General features: G+C 49.2%; 1 protein-coding gene across 3 annotated transcripts in view; it reads left to right on the top strand.

The window, feature by feature from the left end:
* Positions 1-10,487: 10,487 nt before the first annotated feature.
* CERS4 (ceramide synthase 4) overlaps positions 10,488-27,418 on the top strand; it is a 32,214-nt gene continuing 15,283 nt past the window's right edge. Inside the window, exons 1-2 of one of the 3 annotated variants that reach the window (XM_084763441.1) lie at positions 10,488-10,535; positions 10,855-11,040. The gene's annotated coding sequence lies outside the window, so the exon portion shown is untranslated. The other 2 variants (XM_084763440.1, XM_084763442.1) reach the window with 2 other exon arrangements.

Consider the following 27,418-nt stretch of genomic DNA (forward strand, 5'->3'; position numbering starts at 1 on the left):
CTGTGAGGATACAGCAGAAGGGAGGTGAGAGAAAAGCTGCTCACCAAGAGGAGCGGCCTGGGCCAAGAGACTGGCATAGCCCAAATGGCTGGATTATTTAGCGGGCAGAGAGGCTGTGGGGAGGGAAGCCCAGCCCAATACCTACACTAGAGGATTCAGGGTAGAGGGTGGAGGTGCGCTAGCCAGGAGGGCCCTGTAACAGGTAGAAACTGAGGGATGTTTGAGAAAACCTGGCGGTCAGCATCCACTCTGGTACATTAATTGGCCTTTCGGTTAGACAGTTGTCCTGGGCTTGAGACTGAACACACATATTCACATGGACAGAGATACAGAGAAACACAAATGTGATATATTGACAGAAACACATAGATATACACAAATACAGATAGATATACACACAGCGAGACAGACAAATGTACATAGACATACATAGAGACACACAGAAAAATAGACAAACATATAAACATACAGATATCTATATATCTATATCTATCGAGAGAGAGAGAGAGAGAGAGAGAGAGAGAGAGAGAGAGAGAGAGAGAGACATAGGCACACGAAGACACCAAGTACAAACCCAGACAGACATGAGGAAAACACATAGACGTATATACACAGAAACACTCCAATAGAAACACACATACCCATGCAGAGAGACAGGCAGAATCACTCAGATAGACATGACAGAGAAACACTAGAGGAAACCAACACACACACATACACACACACACACACACACACACACACACACACACACACTCACAGACAATCACACACAGAAGCACACAGGTTCAGGCAGGTGGGTATGCACCCAGGAGGGCACTACCCCTGGAAGTTAGTTCCCCACCCGTTTTAACTGCCATCAGCTCTCTGGGCATACGGTCCTATCCAGGCTGGTTTGGCCCTGGGACGGTGGGGTTGGGAGTGAGAATTCTCCAGGGAGGCCAAGGATGTAGACAAAGAGAAGACTGTAGGATAAGGGGGCAGGCAGGGTGAGTCTTTGACTAAAGTGGGTGAAAAGATGGAGAAAGGGAGGCAGAAAGCCTTCAAGGCAGAAGAAACAGTCAGCGCACAATGCTCCTCCCTCTCCATTCTCCCTGTGCCCACTCGTGCTCAGGCCAAGTGGTGACAGTGGACCCTCCTCTCTAGGTATCTGCTGCTCCTGTTTCAAGGACAGCATGGTAATTTTCCTTTCCAAAGACAGGAAGCTGTGCCAGCATTCCAAGTCACGCATATGAAGAAAACCAGTTTATCTTGAACAGAAATCCTGTTTGGAACAGAGAACCTCCCAGTTCCAGGGGAGAACTGAAATCTTGCTTTGGCAAAGTCATGCCATGGAGAACAAGTGTGGGAAAAGCTGAGAGACGAGCCCTTGGTGGGCCTCCTGACAGCGAGTCCAGACTTCAGCCGTGGCCCTGTACTCCTAGTCTTCCAGAGCAAGGGCCCTACAGACAAGCTGATGGATCATGGCAGGGAATATAGATCTGGCCTGGGAAGGGCTTGGTGGAAAGTGTTAAGCAGATCTCCAGCTGGGGGGGCTCTAGTCTATAAAAATGTCACAGTTGTCACCAGAATAAATTCTCACAGACATGCCAGTGTGATGGTACGTGTTGGTAATCTTAGCTGTTCTCAGACATGCTTGTGTACGTGGAAGCCCTAAGTTGATATCAGGACTCATCTTTTCAGGTGGATGGCGTAGTAGAATCATAAACTGAAAAGGAATTTATTCTTTATTATATTCATTTACTTATTATGTGTGCCATGACATGTGTATGGGGTGTCAGGGGACAATTCATGTGATTCCATTTTCTCTTTGTTCCATGTGGATCCCAGGATTGAATTCAGGTTGTTGGCCCTCCTTATTTATTTATTTATTTATTTATTTATTTATTCATTTATTTATTTTTCAATAAACATATGGTCTCATGTAGTAAAGGCTGATCTTCAACTCACTATGGAGCCTAGAAGATTCATCTTGAACTCCTGCTCTTCCTCCACATCCAGCGCCAGGATGACAACTATATGCCACTACAACTGGCCTGAGAATGAAAATTTTAAAAAGATCCAGGGGTCAGGCATGAGTAGTGCCTGTCATTCGAGCGCTTGGGAGACGGGAGGCAGGGGGATCGTGAGTTTGCAGCTAGCCTGGGGGTACACTAGAGACCCTGTCTTGAAAAGGGGGGGGGGAGGGGAGAAAGAAAAGAGAATGTGTAGGAGGGAGCTAAAGTGGTAGAGAGGGGCTCTTGGGTCCATTCCCAGCAACACACACACACACACACACACACACACACACACACACACACACACACACCAGCCAGAGTTGTGCATACCTGTAATCTCAGCACAGCTAGACTGCATAGCTCCCTTCCTTCAACAAAAGAAGAAGAAGAAGAAAGTGATGACAAACTTGATGAGTAAAGCAATGTACGGGTTGGGGAGATGGCTCAGTGGTCAAGCACTTGCTTGTGTGTAAGTATGAGGACCCGAGTTCTGATCTCCAGGGCCAGCAGACAATGTCTTCTTGCCGTATTTCCAGCTTTGGAAGGTGGAGACAGGCGGTCCACACAGCAAGCTAGCTAGCTAGTAAGACTAGTCACCTTGGCCAACTCTGGCTTTGGTGAAGAGAGCCTGCCTCAGTGAATTAGAGGGGAGAATGATCAGAGATGATCCCTGACATCAACTTAGGGCTCCCACACGCACACGCACAGGCACGCACAGGCACCCTCACACAGTGAATCCCCACACACGCAAAACAAAAGGAAACAAAATAAAAACCATGTGCATACACATACATAGACCAAATTTGAAAAAGAAAACACCGCCACACATTTTTTACCGTGTTGGAGGGCAGCAATCCCAAACTGAGCTTACTCAGTGCAGTGAAGTCCAAGTGCGGATAAGAAGACAACACAAGGGGGGGGGCTGAGGAGAGCTTAGCACCACAGAGTAGAGCTGAGGTGACTTCCTATAGGTTTCAGGGGTATGGGGAGGGTTTATACCATGTCTTCCACAGTGTGAGCTTGTGGGTAAGCTGTCTCAGGGCAGGGGGAGTGAGAAGAGGGACTCATCTACTTAATGTCTGTCCTTTGGATTGTGTCACAGATATGCACTGACAGTGTGAAGTCTGCTAGCCCGAGGCCTGTACACAGAATCAGCTATGACGGAGGGGAGAGACTAGCTGCTGCTGCTGGGTATGACCTCTGCAGGGTCTGGCCTGGGTTTCAACATTCACCTGACATCACTGGGACTCGGGTTCATGTCTGCAAGCAACACAGTGAGGGCCCTGGTGTAACACCAGGCCCCAGATGGTCCTGAGACATCTCCCTTCTCAGGGGCCATCATGTTATCCCATGTATAATCTTGTCTAAGCACAGGATGTAACATATTTAGGTGCTGCTGAGATGGACCAGTTGGTAAAAGCACTTGCTGTTCAGCCTCAGCACCTAAGTTCAATGTCTGGAACCCACATGGTGGAAGGAAGGTCAGAACTGACTCTTGCACGCTGCCTTCTGGCTTCCCAGCCCCACATAAAGGCTGTGGCACTTAAGTGTCCCCCCTTAAATAAATACATATAAAAAAGTAAATTGAAGCAACACAGTCACAGACTTTAGAGGTTAGGACCGTTTCAGATCCTCTTGGCTAGTTTGATGATGTCGACTTGACACACTCAAGAGTCCTCAGAGCGAAGGGAGCCTCGGCTGAGACAGTGTCCCCACCTGGATCAGGCTGTAGGTAAGCCTGTGGGACCTCTTCTTAGTGATCGATGTCAGAGGTCCCAGCCCATTCTGGGTGGTGCCCGTTGGCGTACTTTTAAAAATTATTTTTATTTTGGGTTCCTTAAATCTCTTTCTCCCTACTCTACCCCAGTCCCTTCCAACACCCCAACACCAGGTAGGGGAGAAAGAAGGTTAGTGAGGAGAGGGGGTGGGGGGTTGGGGGGAGAAGCGGGGAGTATAGTTTTCTTTAGCTGCTTCCTGCTGTTTAGGGTCAGCAGGTTCCTTGGGACAAGTCCAATCCTCATTTCAGGATATCTCTGACTTCTTCTCATCCAACTGCATCAACAGCAACCAGGAGCAGTGGGGGTGGGTGGGGGAGTGGGGGAGTGGCAGGGGGGAGCACCAGCAGCCTTCTTCTTTCTTGGAGCCCCCCCCCCCATCTCTCTTTGGGTCGGCTTTTATCCTTATCCCTAATGACAAAGACCACACCCTTGCATGAGGTAACTCACAGCTGGCAAACATCATGCGCCCTTTTCAGGAGGCAAATATCAGCTGCGGACAAACTGGAGCAGCCCTGTATTCCCACACCTGGGATTAAAACAAAAACATGTTTTACATCTAAGCCCAAAACTTCCACAACAAGTGCTATGGGCTATTTAATGGTCCTGGGTTCCGTAAGAAAGCAGGTTTTAACAGTGGGCAAAGAGGTCTCTAGGAGAAATGCTGGGGAAGTATTTATATTAGACGTGCTAGATTAAATAGCATGATGAAACTAAAAAACAAACAAACAAAGAAGCAGGCTAAGAAAGCCACGATAAGCAAGCCAGTGAGCATACTTCCATGGCCTCTGCATCAGCTCCTGTCTGCAGGTTCCTGCCCTTTTTGAACTCCTGTCCTGACCACCTTCAGTGAAGAATATTGAAATTATACACTAGTAAGCAACCACCCAAATTTACTCTGGTCATAGTGTTTCAAGGCAGCAACTGAAACCCTAACTTAGACAAGTTGCCACCAGGATTGTCGGGTATTGCTGTGACAGACCTGATCACGTTACGCGCAGGACTTTGGAACTTTGTGCAGGAAAAGCCACTGGGTGTTCAACGCTTGGGAAGCTGTTTTGGAGGCGCTTGGAAGAATGTTGAGGGCGATGCAGAAGATGGAAGACTGCCTTGTGAGGTTTCAGAGGGAAAGAAAGAATCTATTGGGCCATTTATGTGAAGGATCTACTATTGTTGTTAATTATCAATATTATTAGTATTACGGGCTAGCAATGAATTAAGACACAGACACTTATTAACCTGGGGCAGGGCAGACATTAATCTTCTAAACTACTCCCATAGTGGGGCAGGTATGGGATCCCTGCCTCAATCCCATGCCATCTGCTTCTTGTAACTTCTATCAAGCTACCTCCCATCTCTAACCCCAGATACTTGCTCATGTTCTCCATCTGCGCTGGATTCTCCATCCCCACCACCGGCCATGTGCGTCTCCTCCATCGAACCCACGGCGGCCTTCCTCCCCTCACTTCAGGTCTCTCTGGTCTTCTTCCTCTTCTTCCCAGGATTCCTCTCTCTGTCTCCCCCTTAGCCAGGGAATTTTAGCCATCCCTCTATCTCCTTTGTCCTGCCCAGGTGGGATGGCTTTTTATTAATTAAAAGGGGAGTCACCATGTCCCCTGGCGGGGGAGACCTGGTGGCACTCAGAGGAAGGACAGCAGGTTACCAAGAAGAGACTTGATACCCTATGAGCATATACAGGGGGAGGTAATCCCCCTCAGGAACAGTCATAGGGGAGGGGAGTAAGGGGAAAATGGGAGGGAGGGAAGAATGGGAGGATACAAGGGATGGGATAACCATTGAGATGTAACAAGAATAAATTAATAAAGGAGAGAAAAACACACACACACACACACACACACACACACACACACACACACACACACACACACAAAGGGGAGTCACACAGACAACAAGCAGTAATTAGCATCAAAATACATCAGACCATTCCCCCCCACAATCTACAGTGTCTGGTCAGCTGCAGTTGTGATGAACACGAGTCTAGAACAACTAAAGTATAACCTTGTTTTCCAGGAACAATCGATGCTGATGTCAGGTGACCTAGAACTGAGAAATTAGTGGTGACTAAGAAGAGACCAACATCACTGGGGTGAAATCTTCTGGGAAGTGTTTCCTGAAGAGTCAGCATACAGAGCTCTGCTCCAGAGGCGAACAACGTTGCACCTCATACTGTCAGCAGAACTTAGCAGTATAATAGGTGATACCCAGGTGATAATGGTTTGGAAGACACGTAAGGGTCATGGAGAGCAGCCGATGCTTGGCACCGGGAGAGGCCAGGAAAGGCCATTGGTGAAGGTGCGGCCTCAGTGGCAAGTGAAGGCTCAGGATTGAAGGGATAATGCTGAAAGCTGAGGCTTGGCACCGTGAAGAGAGCTTATGAGAGGCTGTTGGTTAAAGTGCATCCCAGTTGCAGCAGAAGGCCCCTGCTTTCTGGAGATGCCAGCACCATGGGGATGACCACCAAGAAGGGCAAGAGCAGTGGAGTGGAGTTAGCCAGAGTGGAGAAGACAGGCTCTGGGCGCTGTAGAGGGCGAGTGGGAGAAATGAGTCAAGCCCTGTGGAGAAACCCAGAAGACAGTGAGCGGATCCCAGACATTAGACATTAGACATTTTGTTATTTACACTGTGGGGAGTTTGGTTTTGCTTTTTCAGATTGTGACGGTGTCCCTAGTTCTTTTTTTCTTCGGGTTAGAAAGTACTTAATTTGTTTTTTTGAACTCACCCCGTAGGCCAGGCTGGCCTCGAACTCACAGAGATCTGCCTGTCTTTGCCACCCGAGTGCTGAGATTAAAGGCATGTGCCACCATGGCCACGGAAAGAGACAACTTTTTTGTTTTGTTTTGTTTTGTTTTTTGTTTTTTGTTTTTTCAAGACAGGGTTTCCCTGTGTAGCCTTGGCTGTCCTGGACTCACTTTGTAGACCAGGCTGGCTTTGAGCTCACAGCGATCCACCTGCCTCTGCCTCCCAAGTGCTGGGATTAAAGGCGTGTGCCACCACTGCCCAGCAAGAGACAACTTTTAAAGTGTTTGCATTAGCTGGGTGGTGGTGTCACACGCCTTTAATCCCAGCACTTGGGAGGCAGAGGCAAGGCGGATCGCTGTAAATTTGAGGCCAGCCTGGTCTACAGAGTTAGTCCAGGACAGCCAAGGCTACACAGAGAGACCTTGTCTGGAAAAACCAAAAAAAATAAAAATAAAAATAAAAATAAGTGTTTGCATTTATAAAGTTGTGGGACTTTTTAAAGTTGTAAAATGTTTTATATTGTAATGTCCTTATTAATGTGTAATTTTGGGAGGAGGGATGAACAAGAAAGAAAAGGTTGTGGTTTAATAGTCATCTAGTTGTATGTCAAGTTAAAAGTGTGTCAGCTGTGCTGGCTGGTTTTATTATCAACTTGATGTCAGCTAGAGTCGCCAGAGAGGAGGGAGCCTCGATTGAGAAAAATGCCTCCATGGGATGTGGTTATAGGCAAACTTGTGGGGGCATTTTCTTAATTAATGATTGATGTAGACGGACCAGCCCTTAGCGGGTGGTCCTGGATTTTTATAAGAAAGCAGGCTGAGTGAGCCACAGAGAGCAAGCCAGTATGCAATACCCCTCCAAGGCTTCTGCATCAGTTCCTGCCTGCAGGTTCCTGCCCTGCTCAATCTCCTGTCCTGGCTACCTCCAACGATGAACTTGCTTTTTGGTCATGGTGTTTCACTGGAGTAATAGAAACCCTAACTAACTAAGACAGTGACCATTTTAAAAATAAGTATTGTTGTGTTTAGCTCAGGCTTTGTGGGTCCAGGGTTCAGGGCTCAGACTCCAGGCCTGGCCAATGAGCCCAGGGTCTGGGGAAGATCAATATAGGTGTCTACCTCAAACCCCTAGTTGGAGGCTGGGATGGTCAGTCTCAATTATGAACTTAATGAAGTCTGGAACCACCTGGGAGAGGCATCTGGCTATGCCTATCAGTGGTTTTCTTCATTAGATTGAAGCGGGAAGACCTGCCCACTGTTGTGGATCCTAGAGTATACAGAAAAGGGAAGATGAGCTAAGCGCCAGCATCCATCACTGTTTCTTGACTGCACATGGATTGTAGCCAGATGCCCCAGGCTCCTGCCTCCATGCCTTCCCTTTAGTGATGAGCAGGGAATCTGGAATTGTTGAGCCAAAGTAAATCCTTTCTTCCTAAAGTCAGTTTTGTCAGAGTGTTTTATTGTAGTAACAGAAAAGAAATTAAGATGGAGCGGGGAAGAGCAACATATAACTGCTTCCCGTGTCCTGGTGATTTTTAGCTCCTTTAGTCCTATGAGACTCACATGGATGGGAAGGTCACACAGGGTGTCAAAGTCTGTGTGTGAGTGTTTTGGTGAGGGGTTAATAATGGGATATAGTTTAGCAGGACAGTGCTTTTCAAGCATGCAAGAAGCCCTGGGAAACACACACACACAGACACACACACACAGACACACACACAAAACATCTCATATAGTGGCTTACATTTATAATCCCAGAGTTTAGGGATTAGTGGAGGCAGGAGGATCAGAAAGGTCAAGATCATCCTCCTCAGGTACATAGGGATTTTGAGGCTAGCCTGAGATATAAGAGATCCTTATCTGTAGAATAAAAATAACGACAAAAAGACCTGAAAAGTGACAAACTGCAAGGAATGAAAGAAAGCCTGCAAGAAGAGAAAACATGGGAGCCTTCCTCTCCCAGGCTTGAGCTCCCGCCTTCGCCTTCGTTAGGGTACCTCTTCCCTGACAATATACACTGCACGCACCAGCTTAGAAATCTGCTCTCTCATGCCTGCCAGGCCTTGGCGTCCTCTGTCTCCCTAAATCCTGCGCATGTTGTTTCTAACACTTTCGGGCGTACTGTCTTCCTTCTATTGGCCATCCCCGGGTCATGCCTTCCGGAACGACAGCCTCCTGTATCCCCCACACTTCTGTATGGCCCCTCTCAGGCAGCCCAGGTTCAAAAACGGGTAATACCTCTACCCAGAGTGTCCTGGGAGATTTCTGTGGCGGGCCCTACACTGCTGACCCCTGATACTACTTTTAATTACCCTTGAATTTATTTTGTGCACACCATGGGTATGTGTGCGTACGCATGTAGAAGTGAAGAAACCCACTTAGTGGTAGTTGGCTCTCTTCTTCCACCATGTCCTGGGTATTGAATTCAGGTTGTCAGGCTTGGTGGTGGCAGACATCTTTACCTGCTGAGCCATCTTGTCAGCCATCCCTGATGGTTCTTTTAGTCCTTTTATTTTTCTCAGCTCCAAGGAGCCAGGAATAGAGTCTTCTAAGAATACCTAAGCACTCTCAGGCTGATGACCAGGAGTGCAATGAAAAGCTGACATTCTTCTCCTTCTCCCGCCATCCTACCTTGGCTGTAACTCACACTGAAAATTTCTCCATGGCCCAGGCACACTCAGATCCTCTACTTCTCTGTGGACCCCTGGCTTGCATGCATTCCCATGTCACCGGCTGACATGTTCCGGGTGCTTGGGGATGCCCTGGGTGACTTTCTGCTTCCACATAGACAACACAAACTTCATAGGGACAGGAAGAGAATAAAAGATAAGTATAGCCCCCAATTTAAGGGTGCACCCCTGTAATCCCAGCGTGCAGGAAGCAGAGGCAGGAGGATTACTGAGTTTGGGGCTGGGGCAGGGGTGGTGGTCAAAAAGAAAGACCTTGTCTCAAAAACTCAGGGAGAAAAATAAACGCATTAATGTTTATAGAGGGTGGCACATTTAGGGATGGGAACCTTCTGAGGAAGGGACTGAAAACTGGACTCCCAGTGACGGGTTCCTTTGACCAGAAATATCTCAACTTCCTTGCCTTGGGTCTGTCCTGGGAGCCATAAAATATTGGTTTTTAATTAATTAATTAATTTATTTTTTGAGTCAGGGTTTCTTGTTGCTCAGAATGGCTTCCATGGGTTCTTGAGTGCTGGGATCTGAGGTCTACACTATCTCTTTTGGTTTATGTGGTACTGGGGATCCAACCCTGTATCCTAGATAAGCAGTCTAGCAACCGTGCTTTGCTCCCAAGTCCAGTCCTCACAGACAGGTTTGATGCCCTCATTTTACATTTTCTCAAAGAAACCATTAGAAGCCTCTTCCCTTGGCTGGTAACTGTTTGCCCTAGCATTGTCTTTCCTCTGGCTCTAGCAGACAAGGAAAGGCTCAATCTCCTCCTGCGTTGCTCTTGATCAAACACCTGCAACAACTATCTCCCACACCGACTTGTATCTCAGCTTCACCTCTCAGATCTTGCTTGACCTTTGCACCTCACAAAACCTGCAGATAGCCCCTGGGTGGGCTAGGTCCCGAGATCCTCTATGTTGGTCTGACGGACTCCAACTACTTAAATACAGGCGTACCGATGCCCGCGGAAAGATCCAGGCCTCCTTTGCAGAACCTAGCAGTGCATCCGAGAAACAGGGTGCAGGCAGAAGGACAAGGCAGAGCATCACAAAGAAGACATTTTGAACTGGGAAGCAGACCAGACGAAGCAGGAGCCAGACAGCATCCCGCAGGAGTTGCTGGGTTAAAAGGTCGGAGATAAGGTGCTGCAAAAACCGACAGCCTGGCTGGAGAAAGGCCAGGTTCCCGGAGAGAGGGAGGTAGGGGCGGGGTCTGACAAAGCGGAGCTGGGCTGGGGACCAGGCTTAATCTGTAAGAGAAAGAGGCTGAAAGCAGGGGTGGGGCGAGGTGTGACAGAGCAAGGGTAGAGATTGGAGTGGAGTGCTGGTCAGGTCCTGGCGGCGGCGGCGGGGAGGGGGCTGTGGGCGGGGTCTTGGGCAGCGGATCCTAGTCTAGGGCGGAGCCTGGCTTCTTTGGGCAGGGTCGGCTGGGGGCGGGGTCCCACGGGGAAGATTTAGGGGGCTGAGGGCGGGGTCTGGAGGCCGCGGAGAATTGCGGGGCGGGGTCTAGGGAGGGGCCTGGTGGCGCGGGGGCGAGGCCAAGCAGCAGGTTGGGCAGTTTTAGAGTTAAAAGGGTCTTAGATCAAGCAGTTGTTCTGGTGCTCCGGCTGGAGGGCACTGAAGCCACGCCCTTCTCCCCTGCTTAGGCCACGCCTAGGGCCCCATCAAGCCCCTCCTGGAGGCCCCCTCCGGTCCTATTTCCTCTCCTGGCAGTGGAGGCCCTGTTGAGAGCAGTTTCCCGGCCCAGCACAGTCAGCTGCGTGTCCGCGGCATCTTCGGGTTAGCTGGTCTCCGCCCCGCCTCGGCCTGCACCCGGCTGCCTCCACCTCCAGGTAAGCGAACGCCTCTCTCCGGGGCCGCCGCCCTAGTAGCTACTTTCGTAACGTTCTCGTGTCTCATCTCTTGGGTCAAGACCAGCCCGGCGCGGACTCAACACAGGGTCGTTGAGTTCCTCATCATTCCGCCCACAAGGTACTTCTTGGGGTATGTCATCTGATCCCGGCTCCGGTTACCTTCTCGGGAGAGCTCTGCTCCACGCCCCCCCCCCCCCTCCTGGAGGGAGCAGGTGCAAGTGCTGGACTTGACTGGGAAATGCGCGGGAGCGAATGGGGGCTTATCGTGGCCCCGTGACGCGGAGAATCCGATGTGTGAACGGGCACCACGCCACAGGGGTGTCTGTCACTGGAGACTCGGTGCGGAGCGCCCGCTGGGTGCCACCGCGACGGGGCGATGACCGCAGACACAGCAGGGCCCTGTCTGGCAGCCACGTAGACTGGCCTATGGGGACAGGATCACATCTTTTCACTTTCAAGTGGTGCCTGGAGTGTGTAGACCACACTCCTAATAACTGGAGAAAGGAGGTTGGAGTGTGGAGAGGGGAGCCAATGGTGTCTGAGAGAAATGGCCAGCCTGTCGTGATGCACCTGCTATGGCAAACTTTCTGGGCCCAGGCATCAAAATCCTGAGAAAAGGCCCAAATCAGTTTGTTTGTAGACCAGAAAAGAGGCTGACATAGCGAAAGTGGACACGGGGAAGGAAGAAAGGAGGTAGGGAGTGGTTGACCATGGCTTGGAAGACCAGGAGCCCAATTCTATTCTCCGGGCTGTGTGGTAAGAGGGATGCTTAAGACAACAATTAGCCGCCATCTGATTGCGTCTTGAGTGGAAGGTCCTGAAGTATGTGGGGAAAGTTGAAAAGACACCGTGGCTTGGCAGGAGAGGCGGCTGGCCCCTGATGGAACGTGTGTGAAGCCATGAGAAGAAAGGTGGAAATTCTTTTATGTTCTCCCAGAAGAATTGTGTTTCATGCTTGTTTGGAAGTGGGGGTGTGAGGGAATGCCTGTGCGGAGACTTCAGAGCTGGGCTTCGGAGAGTTTGGAAGGGCCCCTTATTTTATTTCATTTGGGATGGGGGTGGGGGCTAGGTTGAATCTAGGACCTCATGACACCCAAGAACTCCACCACTAGAATACTTTGGTTGCTTCCTTCCTTTGTGTATGTGTGTGCTCACATGTGGTGTCTTCTCTGTGTGTGTGTGTGTGTGTGTGTGTGTGTGTGTGTGTGTGTGAGCTCAAATGTGTGGAGGCCAGAGGTTGACTTCTTATAGCTTCCTCTGTCATTTGCCACCTTGTTTTCCTAGACAAGGTTGCTTAACTGAACCAGCAGCTTGCTGTTTTGGCAGAACAAGGCATCTGCCTCTTTTTTACCCCTCCCCCCCAACCCCCTCCCCCGTGGAGTTACAGGCACAGATCACCATGCCTTTTTTTTTTTTTTTTTTTTTACATTCGTGCTAGGGATATGAACTCAGGTTCCATCCTTGTACAGCAAGCACCTTACCCATCAACCTAGCCCTTATATTTCATTTTGAGACGGTCTCACTAATGGCCTTGAACTCATTCTGTGAGCCAGGCAGGCCTTGGATTTTTCCAGTCCTCCTAACCTCTCAGCCTTTCGGGTAGCTTCAATGGCAGGTATGAGCCATGGGCCTGACCATGGAGAGGCCCTTAATTTCTGGGATGGGGTTTTGGGGGTGGGGGCGTGTCTTAAAGAAGAGTGTGGAGGTAAGGGGAGAGAGAGGCTGTTAGGAGGACCCAGCTTTGGCTTGCAAAAACCTATGAGCTACTTGTGATATGGGGAGACAGGGCTCTCCAAGACTGCAGTCTGAGCCCAGTCAAGGTTGTAGGCACCAGTGAGGCCTCCCTCCAGCAGAGTGACTTGGATCCCACTGCTTGGATGGAGCTCCCCAAGAGAGAAGAACTCTCAAGACTATGAAGTTGGCCATGACCTTTACAGCTAGCTCCCTCCCAGCCATAGCTGCTGTTTGAGTTCCAAGAGCATCGCTGAGCCTGCCCGGGGGTGAGGGGGGGTGGGGGGAGGTAGGGGGGCCTCCACTGAAGGCCAGCCAGGTTTCAGGGAATATTGGGGGGTCTTGTTTGCCTCCCTTCTCACCTCACTCATTCCCAAAGGGGGTCGTTTTTTTTAGAAGTCAAGGAGAGAAGAGACAATAGACCTAAGCTGGAGCTCGTTGGCTGTAGGAAAAGGGTTCCGAGTTTCTGTTTGCCCATCCGGAAAATGGGTCTGCACTGTTTTTTCTCCTTACTGGGATGGTGTTTGGCGTATCTCAGTGTCCTTTACATTCCTGAGGACCTGGGGGGAGGCCTCCATGCTCCACTCGAGATAAGCAGAACAGTATCCACCTCTAAACCCAAGGCCATTGGCCATGGGGGGGGGCGGGGGGGGGGCGGGAAGGACATTTAGTTGGCACAGTGCCTGGGAGGGAGTGAACATTTAGCAAACGAGCCTCTAGGCTTATTAAAGATGACTGGTAGAGTGATTAAAGGTCCCCCTCCTACTACCCCTGGGATGACACAAGAAATCATTGCAGATTGTGATCTGGGTGCCCAAGGTTGCCCCACGTTTACTACTGTCTGGACTTGCAGAGTGGCTCAGCCCTCAGGCTAGTGCGGCTTTACCTCATTTTCTCTGCTGTAAAAATGGGAACCATAGAATTCAAACAACCTGTTTAGTTAAAGACCTGAGGACAATGCTTGGCTAGTAATCAGTGCCTGATGGAGTCAGTCTGTTAACGTAAGACTATTGCAGAGTTCATGCCCCAGGGCGAAACTGAGTGCAGTGGTGTGGCTTGGCTCCCCCCCCCCCTCCCCCCTCACCCCGTGAGTAGGGAAAGGTGGAGGACAGTTGTCAGTGTTCTGGGCTACACGTGATGATTGATTGAAGAAAAGAGAGATACCGTGGAATGAATCTACACTTTCTCAAACAGCAGGGGGATCAGCCTTTCAGTGACTGAATGCCGGCAACTTCCTAGAAATGCTTTTAAAAAATTAATTCATTTAGGTACTTTACATCCAGAGCAATTTCACTCCCCTCTTCTCCTAGTCCTCCCCCCTCCCCTCCCCCTAGCCACTCCTCCTCCCCCCCCCCCCCCAGCCACTCCTCTTTTTCTCTTTGAAAAGAGGAGGCTTCCCTGAATATCAACCAGCCTCGGCATATCAAATTACCTAGGTGCATCTTCTCCTCTGGAGGCTGGGTGAGGCAGCCCAGTTAGGAGAAAGAGAGCCAAAGGCAGGCAACGGAGTCTGAGACAGCCCCTGCTCCTGCTGTTAGGAGCCCCGTAGGAGGACCAAACTGCGCAATTGTTACATATTTGCGGGGCGGGGGGGGGGGGGGGGGGCTGGGTCAGTCCCAAGTATGCTCTCCTTAGAAGTGCTTTTTATTGTTACACAAAAGGCACTTTTAGCGAGTCGGTTTCCCTATATCAGAACCTCTTTCATGATCTAGGGGGTTGTCTTGAAGAAACCAACACGCAAGGGATTCTCAGCCGTACCTGGTTGGCCTGGTGTATCTCGGGCGACCGAGTTATGCAAAGACTCTAAGAATCCCTCAAAGGAACAACCCCCTAAAATCTCAGGTAACAATTACTGAGAGAAGGCTACTTCACAGCCTAGGTGCCATTACTCTGGAATTCATGCCAGATAGAACGGCTCTGCCAAGGATGGATAAGCATGTTCACCGGACAGAGGAACGTGTTCGCAAACCAAAGGCTCCAAGTGGACAGCTGGGTGCTTGGGGGAGTAATTAGTAGAGTCATGAAAGGACACTGAGATCCTTGGGGGCTGGAGAGAGTGCTCCTTGGTAAGAGCACTTGTTCTTGCTTGCAGAGGACCTGAGTTCGCATCCCAGCACACCTATCAGGTGGCTGACAACCACCTGATGTTAACTAGCTCCAGGGAATTTGATGCCTTCTTCTGGCCTCTTCAGACACTGCAATCATGTTTTTCTTTTTTTAAACTTAAAATTAAAAAAATTTTTTTCTAAAAATTTGTTCACTTTACATCCCCCTCCCTCATCATTTCCCAGTTCCACCCTCCCTCCTTTATCCCCTCTCCCCTTCTTCCCCCAAAAAGGGGAGCCCCCCTCCCCTAACATCTGACCTCAGCCTATCGAGTCTCCTCTGGACTGCCTTGTCTCCTCTTCTTGGCAAGGCTCTGCTCAGATGTAGTAGATAGGCAGCACAGTCTCCTTGTGGGTCCCACAATATGGGGAGCAGTGACTGCTTCTGATGGGGACTCTGGACCCCCCCCCCCAACACGTTGATCACTTCCCTCTGTTGGGGTGATCATGTTCTGGTGTTTCTCCCTGTCCCCCTCCCCCTCCCCCTCCTCTCTTAAAAAATCAACCAACCAACCAAAACCAAAACAAAAACAAAAACAAAAACAAAAAACAAAAAACAAAAAAAACACCTTGAGGTCTAGAGAATAGCAGAATGGCTAGGCCTCAACCGGGAATTTAGATATTTATTCTGATCGAACAGACCAGTAAGTGTGACCGGTGCTTGTGATGGCCGGAGCCAGGAGATCAGAGTTAGAGGTGACTGTTCTGGCTCAGGTCACGATGGCAACTCTATCAAATGGAGGTTTGGATGAGGGAGAAGTCAGTGGATTTTGGATAGGCGAGTGGGCTGGGGCAGCTACTGATGTGTATGGCTGGTGCCTGGCGAGCGAGGTTACATTCACGTCAGCAATCCGCCTTTTGTCATGTCTCTGGACACTGAGCTGCTGGAGGAGTGACACAGGGCAGGCTATGGAGGAATAAGACGGGAGCTGGCTGGGAGACAGGGCAGGGAGTAGGTGAGGAGCCACGAAACCAGAGTGCTATGGGTTTAGTAAAGAGGAAATCTGGCCAGCAGCATGGCTCATTATTGGGTAAAGATCCTTGCTGCCAAGCCAGATGCCCTGAGGTTGATCTTCAGAATTCGTATGGTGGAAGAAGGCAAGCAACTCCTTCAAGCTGCCCTCCGATCTCCACACAGAACACTGTGGCGCTCATGTACCCACACCCACACCTTCCCACATGAGTAAATAAAATGTTGAGAAAAAAGAAAAAAATAAGACAAAGGCCATGTATAGACCTATCCTTGTCTGGTACGTGTAGAGCCCTCAACTAACATCTCCAGTGTTGCCCAATAAATACTTTAATTAAAATATAAGTAAGAAACTGTCTCCAAATGTCCTGCGTGGGCACCTCACTGCAGGAATCTTCCTCCTATATGTACCTATTCTTCTCCTTCCCCGTCCGTCATTTTACAGCAATTTAATTTTATCTGTAGTGGTGTGTGTGTATGTGTGTGTGTGTGTGTGTGTGTGTGTGTGTGTGTATGTGTGTGTGTGTCTGTGTGTGTCTGTGTGTGTATGTCTCTCTCTCTCTCTCTGTGTGTGTGTGTCTGTGTGTGTGTGTCTGTGTGTGTATGTCTGTGTGTGTATGTCTGTGTGTGTGTGTGTGTGTGTGTGTAACTTGTAGGAGTCAGTTCTTCTACCATGTATGTTCCAAAGACTGAATTTGGTCAAGTTTGCTGGCAAGTGCCTTTGCCCGAGAAACAGCCCTGCTGCCTCCCTTCAGGCCTTCTCTAGGTCTTCTTTGGTCCCTTTCTAATAGGTCCCCTCAAGCTCAGCATGGCTTTTGTTAGAAGGACACAAAGAAGCCTTTCTCTTGCCACAGACTGGACTCATATCTTCATTAGTATAATGTTATCATATGTACCAATGTGGCTAGTGCTCAGCTTCTTTTGGGCTCCTGAAGCCATATTTTGGTCTAGGGCTCTATGACTGTCTGAAAAGGAAGTTTTCTTTATCAGCTATACCCCGGAGTCCCCATTTGCCCTGTTATTGGCCTTGCCTCCCTTCCATCTCTGCTTGTGGTACGTTACTTGTATCAAACGCTATACTGGGCGGTATTGGGAGCTCATGTTTTCTGGGGGTGGGGGTGGGAAGGGACAGGAAAAAGGATGAGGCTTAATGGATGAAGAGGCACCCAGATGATCATGTCGGGGTAGAACACTCTAGGCAGCGGGACTGGAAGGTGCAAAGGTCCTGAGGCCAGCCCAGCTTGGTGTGTGCTGGAGGTATGGCAGGAAGGCCGGTGTGGCTGGAACAGAGTGAGCGAGAGGGGAAATTACTAAGAGGAGCAGACTAAGAGACTGAAGCTCTTCAAGGACCTGAAGGCCAACCACAGTCGAACCTTGGAAGGCCCTCGCTCAAGGGAGGGTGGGTAGTGAGACCTTTTCACTTTGTAATTTTTGCCCCATCTGTGTGTTGATGAACCCTGAAAAGAGGGCAAGACATCCTCCCTTTGCATGGTGGGGCTGCCCAAGGGGAAACTTCCTATGAGGGGTGGTGGGGTGTCCCAGATTTTCTTCTTACCCAGGGGCAGGGAGAAGGAATTAGCCAGGAAAAGAACTCCTGATTGCCAGCCTGGAGGCAGGGGTTGATAAAGGCCAGGCAATACATAGAGCAGGGTGGCGGGTACCAGAGGCTTGAAGGATGCAAAGACGATGAATCTGGGGGAGAAACCACAGAAGCCAAGCAGGTGTGTTCTGAAGTCAGGGCACCTACTGGCCTGGGGCTAGTCTCTCCTCAGGTGATGCGATTAAGTGAGGGCAGGCACAGGATGTTCCTTTTCTGTGTCCCTCACATGCGCAAGAGCTGGTAACCTGGTTCTAGTCGCTTTCCCCAGTCCTATCACTGACAGAGGCAGTCATCTGCTCCGGCTTTCCTTGAGCAGATTTTGACTTCCTTGAGCAGATTTTGACTTCAGTTGGCAATACAAAATTAATTAAGTTTGAGGTAGAATCTTACTAGGTAGCCCTGGCTGGCCTGGAACTCTCGATGTATACCAGGCTGGCCTTCAGTTCACAAGGATTGCTGCCTTTGCCTCCCTAGGGGCGGCTTTCAAGGTGTGTGCCACCACGCCCAGCCTTGCCTGAGCCTGGATACTGTGTTGGGTGATTGCCTTCTGTCCGTGTCCAAATTCAGCGCAGGCGTTCTTTGACCCTACTTCTGCTTATAATTGTATAGATCTTGGGGGGAATCTGTGAACCTAGGTTGAGAACCATAGAGTCAAGGAGATCAGTGGGGTTGGGTCTCCACTTGTAGGAAGAGCCAGGTAACTATGGAGACCTCAACCGGCAATCGAGGAGCCATGAGAAACCCTCAGGCTCTTGATCAGATGGGATGGGTTTGAGCTATGAGCTGCTACTGGAGTAATGGAAGAGGGATGAATAGGGCCAGAATGGGCCTTCTGCTACCTTGCTGCTACCCATCAGCAAGTATCACACCTCGGGTCCTTTAAGGCGTTGTGATGATTTCGCTGGGAACCCACTCTTTGAGCTACACCATTGGCAAGGAACCTCAGCCCACCCACCCTAGGAGAGAGACGCAGTCCCAGCGCCACTGCTCTTCCCCTCTTCAGAGGGTGTTCCCACAGAGTCTTCGACAACTGGCGTCTCTCACTGCAACTCTCCTTTCTGCTTCCTTCCCTTGGTACAGGGTCCAAGGCAACATAGATGCTGCTGTGTCTTTAAGACATGACAAGCCTGGGTCTGGCGAGATGGCTTACCTGTTAAAGACAGACACCGCTGTTACAGAGGATCTGCTTTCCAGCAACACTCAGATGGCTTCACTACCAGTTAGAACTCCAGCTTCAGAGAGTCTGATGCCATCTTCTGGCTTTTTCAGGCACTTACACTTATGTGCATATAGTCACACATAGAGTATGTGTGTGTGTGTGTGTGTGTGTGTGTGTGTGTGTGTGTGTGTAAATGATTAAAACTAAAATAAATCTTTAATAAAAGCAAAACAAAAAGAAACAACAGCCACGGGTGTGGTAGCACAGGCCTGCTCTGCTAGGTGCTTTGGAACCAGAGGCAGAAGGATCATAAGCCCAAGGGCAGCCTAGGAAATTTAGTGCAGTAAAAGAGGCTGGCGATAGATCTCAGTGGTAGAACATCTGCCTAGCATCCTCCAGTGAGGGGCTAGGGGGTGTGGCTCAGTGGTAGGATCCTTGTTTAGAACATATGAGGTTATGGGTTCTAGTAACACACGCACACGCACATGCACGCACGCACACATTTAAAACCAAATCAAACCTAAATGGTTATAGCTATAGCCACTGGACACCTCCTCTAGGATAGAAGTTGATTTTGTTTTACTGTGTTTGTTTTTATGGCCGCTTTGTTCTCCTGCAGGTGCTAGTTTGCTGAGGAAGGAAGGGGAAGTCTCTTTTGAAAATAAACGTGCAGTCATGTGTCACTTAATGGCCTAGAGATACCATGGGGGCACTTGGCAGTAGGTGAGTCCGTTTGCAATATGAATAGTTAAGTTATTCCATGTGGGCTTCCTGATTTAGGATACTAGTGAGGGAGAAGCCCAGCAGTTTTAAGAGAGTACCGTGACGCGGGTCAGGGAGGAAAGGGAGAGTCATGGACAGGGCAGGCATAGAGTGCTATCTGGTGTGTTTCAGATGCTTTGTTTCTGTCTGTCTGTCTGGTTGCTTGCTTGTTTTTGGTTTATTTTCCTGTAACCATGGTTGATGTCAAGCTCTTTATGTAGTTAAAAATGACCTTGATTTCCCGATGCTCCTGCCTCTTCCTCCGAGTGCTGGGCTACCAGGCGTGCACCGCCATGCCTAGCTTGTGCACTGTTCAGGATGGAGCTCTGGGCTTCAGGAACGCATGCTAGGCTCATTCTCCAGCAGCTGGCCGACAGCTTTAGCCTTCCTGTTCTTGAAGGTGGGGTAGGTGGTAGTTTCTTGCCCCAGCAGCCATGAGTAGGAAAGAAAGCAAGACTTAGGGTGACATGGCTTTCCAAGCAACGATAAGACAATGTTGGATATGCAAGTTTGGCCTTGACAGAGAAATATGGAATTGTTATTGGTGTGAATGTGCCGGGAACATTGCTTCTGAGTGGGGTCCTCAGGGGCATTGACAAGAGATCAAAAATTAGCATGAGTTGAGGACAGAGGGGGAAGAAAACAGGCTGGCTTAGAGCCAGAGTAGCTGACAGGACTTGAACAAGGAGGCTGTGGTTCTTGGAAGCAGGTATAGATCGATGTCCTCCTGTTAAAGACTGTAAACTCTGGGCAAGGAATCTGCACTGCAATTTGCCTTCAGGGGAAAGTGTCATGGCAGACCCTAGTGGGAGGCGAGGCCATCACTGGAGGGTAGAAAAACGAAAAAGAGTACTTCCTTCTCAGCTGGCCCTGGGGGCTCACATGTTATCACCGCTCTGAGGCAGAAGCAGGATGATCTCGCTCTGAGGCCAGTCTGAGCTACAGAGACCCTCTCTCAAAACAAAGAAACGGGGTCATCGAGATAGCTTGACAGGGAAAGTAGCTTGCTGCCAAGCTGGCCAATCTGCGTTTGATCCCAAAGCCTACATGGTGGAAGAGGAGAATAGATTTTTATAGGTTGTCTTCTGATCCCCACATAAATGCTAGGTGGCCCATGAGTGCCAATAAACAAACAAACAAACAAACAAATGTAATAAACACCAAGCAACCAACCAAATCAAAGAAACCTTTGTTTCTTTCCCCTTTCTTTATTTTTTAAACTTTTTATTGATTCTTTATGAATTTCCCATCATGCACCCCGTTCCTATTAATTTCCTCACCCCCTTCTACCCATTCTCTGTCCTTTCATCCCCCTCCCCCCCAAAAAAAAGATCCCATTGTGGGAACTGTATTATGTCACATGTCTCCTCCACAGTGTACCATTTTGAGACCTCTGGCTTCTACACTTCCAATCCTGGATCCTCACTAGGACTCCTCTTGGATACCCTGGTTTTGCCATGTGTCATGGAGATCCTATATCTTTGGATCTATAGGCCAGCTTTCCCATTTGTAGCCGGGCATGAGGGGTGAGGGGGGCAGGGCACCCTTGCCTTGTCTATGCCACCACATGGCAGCCAAGTGGCAGGGCCAGCTCTCCCATGCTCATACCCTCAGGGCCGGGGCCTGCTCATCCAAAACTCCTGAAACCCAGGGCCAGCTCTACTGTGCTTTCTGGCTGAAATGTGGGGCCCACTTTCCCGAGTACTATGGCTGGAGAGGGGCAGGGACAGCTGTTCTGCTCTGATGCCTTCTGGGCCAGTTCTTCTCCATGCCCAAGTGAGGGGTGGATCCAGTTCTGCACAGCTCTCAGATATCAGTATGGCCCTAGGTAGCAGCCCAGACCAGGGACAGTCACCTGGCCTTTGGTGGTAACAGAACTCCACTGTTTTCAGGGCAATGGACTCAGACGTGGCCCTTGTTGGCAGCACAGGCCAGGACCTCACCAGGCCTTAGGTGGCATTACATCACATCAGGCTCTTCCTTGCTACCCTTGGGTCTCTACTTCTGCCTCTTTTCAATTTGCACACATCCTTCTGCTTCTCCTTTTCTTTCATTTCTCCACCACTTTACTTGCTCATCTTAGTGGTACCCCAAGGTGTCTGGGTGTCTGGGTTCATCTCAGGAGTGGTGTCAGGAGTGTGATGATGCCCACCGTTGCCATGTGACACTGGGCATGGGTCATCTCAGGTATGGTCTGCCCACCTGGGCCCCTTGGTGCCAAACTGGTGGTACTCTCTCTGACTCGCTGTCTGCCAGGATGGGGGACATCTTGGATGTGGTCTGCCCTGGGCTGCGTGGCATTGGGCTGGTGGTTGGCTCAGGATCCCTGCTTGGGGGTCATGTTGGGCATGGTCTGCTTGTTTCTTTTTATTATTTCTTCTAAAATTTGTGCCGGCACACACACACACACTCACCCTCAGACAAGTAGAGTCCAGAGGTAAACATTGGGTATTTTCCTCAGTTGCTCTCTACACTACATCTGTCTGTCTGTCTGTCTGTCTGTCTGTCTGTCTATCTATCTATCTATCTATCTATCTATCTATCTTTCTACTTGTATCTCTGTCTGTCTCTCTGTCTCTGTCTCTGTCTCTCTGTCTCTTTGTCTCTCCCCCTGCCACCCCCCCACCCCGGGAGCTCTACAATTCACCTAGATTGGTTCACCAGTGAGGACCAAGGATTCTCCTGTCCTCCACATACTGGGATTACTGGCACGCACTGTCACAGCTGGATGTTAGGTGGGTGCTGTATAGCAGAGGGTGGCTTTGACCTTCTTACCCTCTTGCCTCTACTTTCTGCTTTGCACAACCTTAGCCTGTTTCCTAGGAGAAGCTGGGTCATAAGGACTTTAAAGGCCCGTGGTAAGGTAGGTGTTAGTGGATGTACGCATGGCTTTTGTTTCGATCCCAAGAGTGGGATGTGAAACTTCCTTGTGTGAGGGTGTGTGATGTTTGTCCGCTGGAAAGGGAACTGCCTCATGTGGAGGTATGGTCTTTGCCAGTTGAAAAACATCCCGGGACAGACTCTGAGAGGAGGTGGATAGGGGCTCCCGAAACAGAGGCTTGGCGTTGCATCCTTTGCATTGCTTCCTGTCAGTTGGCTGCTCATTGCTTCTGCTTCTAGATGCTCCCGAAGAGAAATGCTCCAAGGTTCTGGCTGCTGAGGTTGTAGCTTTTGCTGGGTTGCTGTTTAATGGGGCTGCTGGAATCCTAACAGCTAAGAGTGAAATCGCCCCAGGGAACTGATTTCTAAAAAGATTACCTCCCCTGTTCCTATTAAGCTTTCTCTCCTGTCTAGGGTAGGTGGGTTGGAAGGGAGATAGAGGAATTAGAGAAACCCAAATAAAGTAGGGTTCAAAAAGATCAAAGCTCGCAGTAATGATTTAAATGAGATGGATCCGAAAAGTGCATAAAGGTCAAAGGGCAACTATTGCCTTCTTCCGTAATGGAGGCAGGGTGTTCATGTTGTTTGAGGGAGGATATCAGGCTTCCGAGGAACCTCCCATCTTAGTGCAGGATCCTGGGATTATAGACAACTGTACTTCTGGCTTTATATAGGTGTTGGGAGTTCAAACCCAAGCCCCGCGTTATTGCATAAGAGCTTTACCCATTGAGCCATCTCCTAGCCTTTAATTTTGTTTTTAATTTTCTTTTGAGACAGGTTTTTCATGTGATGGAGACTGGTTTCTACATTTCTGATTCACCTGACTTTATTTGGCCCTGGGCATAGAACCTAGCACTTCATGCGTGCTGCGCCAGTGCCGCACTAACTGAGGCACATCCTCTATTTTCTTTTTCTCACCCTCTAGTATTCTAATCCTATGCGCATGTGTGAGAGACCTTTTTTGATATTGTCCTAAAAGTTATTCAGGCTGTATACATATTTAGCTTTTTAAACATTTTTCTGTTTTATTGAGTGTAGGTGCAAGTATGCCACAGCCCTCTCTCTATTAGAGCTTTTCAGAGTCAGTTTTTCCCCTTCCATCATGGGAGTTCTGGGGGGGGCTGAACTCAGGGTATCAGGCTTGGCAGCAAGCACCCTTACCCACCGAGCTATCCTGATGGCTCTCTGTACAGTCATACCATATGGCAAAGTGTGTGAAACATAAAATGGACCTCCCCTGCCCCTCCCTGCCCTCTCTCTCCTTTCTCCTCCTCCTCCTCTTACTTTCCTTTTCTCTCTTGTTTCAGGAGACGGGGCCTGTAACTTATGATGGTCCTGCTTCTGCCTTCTGAATGCTGGATTACAGTCATATGCAGCTTCATTTAGTTCATTAGTCAAGGCCTAGAGCAGTCCTGTCTAGTACCATGTGATGGGATGAGGAAAGCCTCTCAGGTCAGCATTAGCAGAGATAGTGGCTGCTAGCCATATGTGGCAGTGGAGTGTGTACATATGTACATATATAGCTGGTAAGACTGAAAGAACTCATGTGTGTGTGTGTATGTGTGTGTGTTACATGCATGCATACACATATGTGCATATGGAGGTCAGAGGTCAGCTTCAGGTGAATTGTTCTGCGCTTTACTTTTTGGAGACTAGGTCTTTTGCTGAACCTGGAGCTTACCAATGTGGCTAGATTGCCCAGCCAAAAACTGGAACGGTGTTGGTGGTTTTCTGTTACACAAACTATAAATGGGGCCATTAATGTCTCCCTGCATTTTGCTTTGATTTAAAAAAAACAAACCAAACTTTTGATTCACCCACGCCAGACAGCATAACTCTTCATCTCCTCTGTCACTTCTACCTAGCGTTGAGTGAAGTTTTGCTAACTGAGCAACTAATCGTGATGAACAACATGTAGAAGCTATCCACCTTACCCATTTTAAGCATACAGTTTAGTATTTCTAATTTATTCCCATAGCCATCCCTCCAGTCTACAGAGTGTTCTCATTGGGCACAATTCAAAGTCTAATCGTTAAACATTAACTCCCCAGTTTTCCTGCTTCCTGTCAATCTCTGGCAGTTTTTATTGTGCACGTGCACGTGTGTGTGTGTGTGTGTGTGTGTGTGTGTGTGTGTGTGTGTGCATGCGCATGTATGTGGAGGTCAGACATCGATGCTAGGTATCAGTTACTTTTCATCCATATTTGGCCACTTCTCCTCCATATATCATTTACAACAGCCAAATTAATAGGGAAAAGCAGGAGATTTACTCAGCACGGCCACAGTGGGAAGAGGGACGAAGAAATTTAGTGGTTCTCTTACATCTATGTTGGGGATCTAAAGGGAGGTTACGGATTAAGTAGAGGACAGAGTTAGGCATGTCTAAGGGGTCCCCCCAGTCAATGTTATCTGGGCCCCGGTGTCACCAGCAATGTGGTCTGACAAGTTGTTGGCACAGCGTGATACCTCATTCCTGGAGAAAGTTCCCCTCTGCTCTCCCACCAGGAGGTTCCTGGCGGGTGTGTGTGTGTGTGTGTGTGTGTGTGTGTGTGTATTTTCCAGTTTCTTGGGACCCATTGTTTCAACAGTCTGGTAGCCCAAACGAGGGACGCAAATGTCTGTTTAGAGTGTGTTCGTGCCTGTTAGGCTGGTTACACTGGGGCTCTCAGAGTAGGAAGGACCAAACTTAAACGCACAGGCTCCTGGTAGGCAGAGCAGGGTATGGTTTTTCTGCTCCTTTCTCCACCCCCCCCCCCCCCCGCCCCCTTGCCTTCTCTTTCTCCCCTCCTCCTTTCCTCTCTCCTCAGCTTAGCTGGCCCTTATACTGGGCCCCTCAGCACAAAGCCTTGTTCTCTCTCTCCTCGCATTCAGGGATATTTTTAGTCAGTAAGAGGGATTATCAGCTGAGTCCCAGGTGCCAGGGCCCTGGCTGGGAGAGGGGCCAGCTAGGCTTCAAAGAGCAGGCCAGCTGGGGAGGAGGTGGGAGCCCAGGGGTAGAAGGGCCTGGAAGGTAATAAAGGTCCAGACTGGATGCACTGACACAGCAACCTACACTGACTCTCTGGTTGACCTCGCTCACATTTTACTTGCTTTGCACACTTCTCTGGCCCAACCCAGCTTGAGCACAGGGGCCAGATTTTAAGGGAAGGACAGTGGAGATCAGGAGGCTTTCCAGGCTGCATAAGCCTGCTGGGAGAGCTGCCTAGGAATCATCTAGAAAAACCTCTGGTGAGGCATACCTTACATCCCAGCACTGGGGAGGCAGAGGCAGCGGGGTTTTGAGTGCTGGGGCATCCTGGGTGACACAGGGAAACCCTGACTTTAAAAACCAGGGGCTAGGGGTTATGGTGGGGTGGAGTGGGGTTGGCTTGATGGTGACTGTTAAAAGTGAGGAGCGGAGCTGTACAGAGCGATGGAATCACGCCACGCAACAGACCCACTTAAGAGGTTTAATAAGGGGATACAGCAACTGTCTCCGGAGATGCATGTTGGGGTGGGGGTGGGGGAGAGGGAGAGGGAGAGAGGGGAAATAGAGAGGATAGAGGGAGGAAAAGAGTGGAGAGAGGTAGAGAAGTAGAGAGATAGAGAGGTAAAGAGAGGTAAAGAAATAATGAGAGAAGAGAGAGAGAGAGAGAGAGAGAGAGAGAGAGAGAGAGAGAGAGAGAGAGAGAGAGCCACATGGAGGGTGTCTTTTATATGGTCCAGGGCAGGGCCATGCCCCTGTGGCAGGTAAGCAGTGACATCACAGGTAGGCAGACTGAAGCAGAATCCTAACATTCCTATCTTGTCCTATATTTAAAAATTGAGGAACGTTGGATTGGTTTTATATAAGGCAAGTTAAAGTATATAAATGTAGGTAATGGAGAAAAGAGATAGAAAAAAGCAATAGTAACAAAATGTTGAAATTATATAGTGAGGGGGAAGGAAAAGTTTTGTCCTGAAAGTTCAAGGTAGAGGGCAGGCTTTGCCAGCCATGTCCTGTGGCAAATGGGGACTGAGGAGTGCTGGGGGAACCTGAAGCACACCATTTCAGCCTTTTGTAAATGGATAAAGGGTGAAGTAATCATCTTAACTACTTCCTGCTGACAGTAGGGTGGAGATAGGGGATTTAAAAGGCTGAAATGTTGGCCAGATTCCGGAAGAACAGGCTGCTGTATTTGCTCTTCAGGGTCTGAGAACATCTGCAGCTGGGAAGGGCAATGCAGGCCCAGCTAGGAGGAACAATGCAGGCCCAGCTGGCACAATTTCTGAGGTTGGACGGGAGCACTTGTTTGTAGCTGCTTTGACGATGTCCCAGATGTAGGAAGTCTGGCAAGATACCAGAACATATATGTGGTTAAGACAAAGTTAGTAGGTCAGGGAGAATTTTTTTTTTTTTTTTTTTTTTTTTTTTTTTTTTTTTTACATTTGAAACTCTTGGGAGAGCAAAGAGAAAAGGCTTAAGACAATGTTGACAATTTGTGAAAATGTTGGGAGAGCAAAGAAAAGGTCTGGATATGAGAAGAGCTTCCTTCCATTTACCTGATTTTTGGCAATAATTAAAACAGCTTGGTTCTGGATCTGTCCAAGTTTGGTTGCAGAGGCATGTAAGCTTTAAGGTGGGTGTTTCCAAAAGTGTGTCAGGAGGAACGGATGACTGGGCATTTCCCATGGGGAGGTGAGGTCAGTAAACCCATCAGAGTATCCCCCAAAACGGATTATGACCCAAGGGACTGGTGCAGACCAGTTACTAGCTCATCAGCACTAACAAGCGACCAACAGCCTAGCTCAACAGATGAGCTAGCCACAGCCTAACTCAACAGATGAGTTAGCCACAGGGACGGAGCTACGAGTGCGCTCGAATTTTTCAGCGGCTGTCACAGAACAGCAGAGAAAGTTACATCGGGAAACTCACCCAATGGGCACAAGCCTAGTTGGAGGTCAGCAAAGAGGTTGGGTACCTCCGCTCCCAATGAACCAGAGAGATGTCAACAGTCTCTCGGACAAAGGGAAGCGTTTTTTGTGACTAGGAAGGGAGGATTTAGCTGGTGTTGGGTGTAGAAAGGTGGCAATGAGGTAATTAGGGAGAGGGGAGCCCCAAAACCAGGGAAAAGGAAAAGGAATCCCACCCTTAGGTGAGAAACTTAGGCCTTGGATTGTATTACTTCTCT

This window comes from Acomys minous (assembly GCF_964271855.1).
Source record: "Acomys minous genome assembly, chromosome: 16".
Taxonomy (NCBI): Eukaryota; Metazoa; Chordata; class Mammalia; order Rodentia; family Muridae; genus Acomys; species Acomys minous.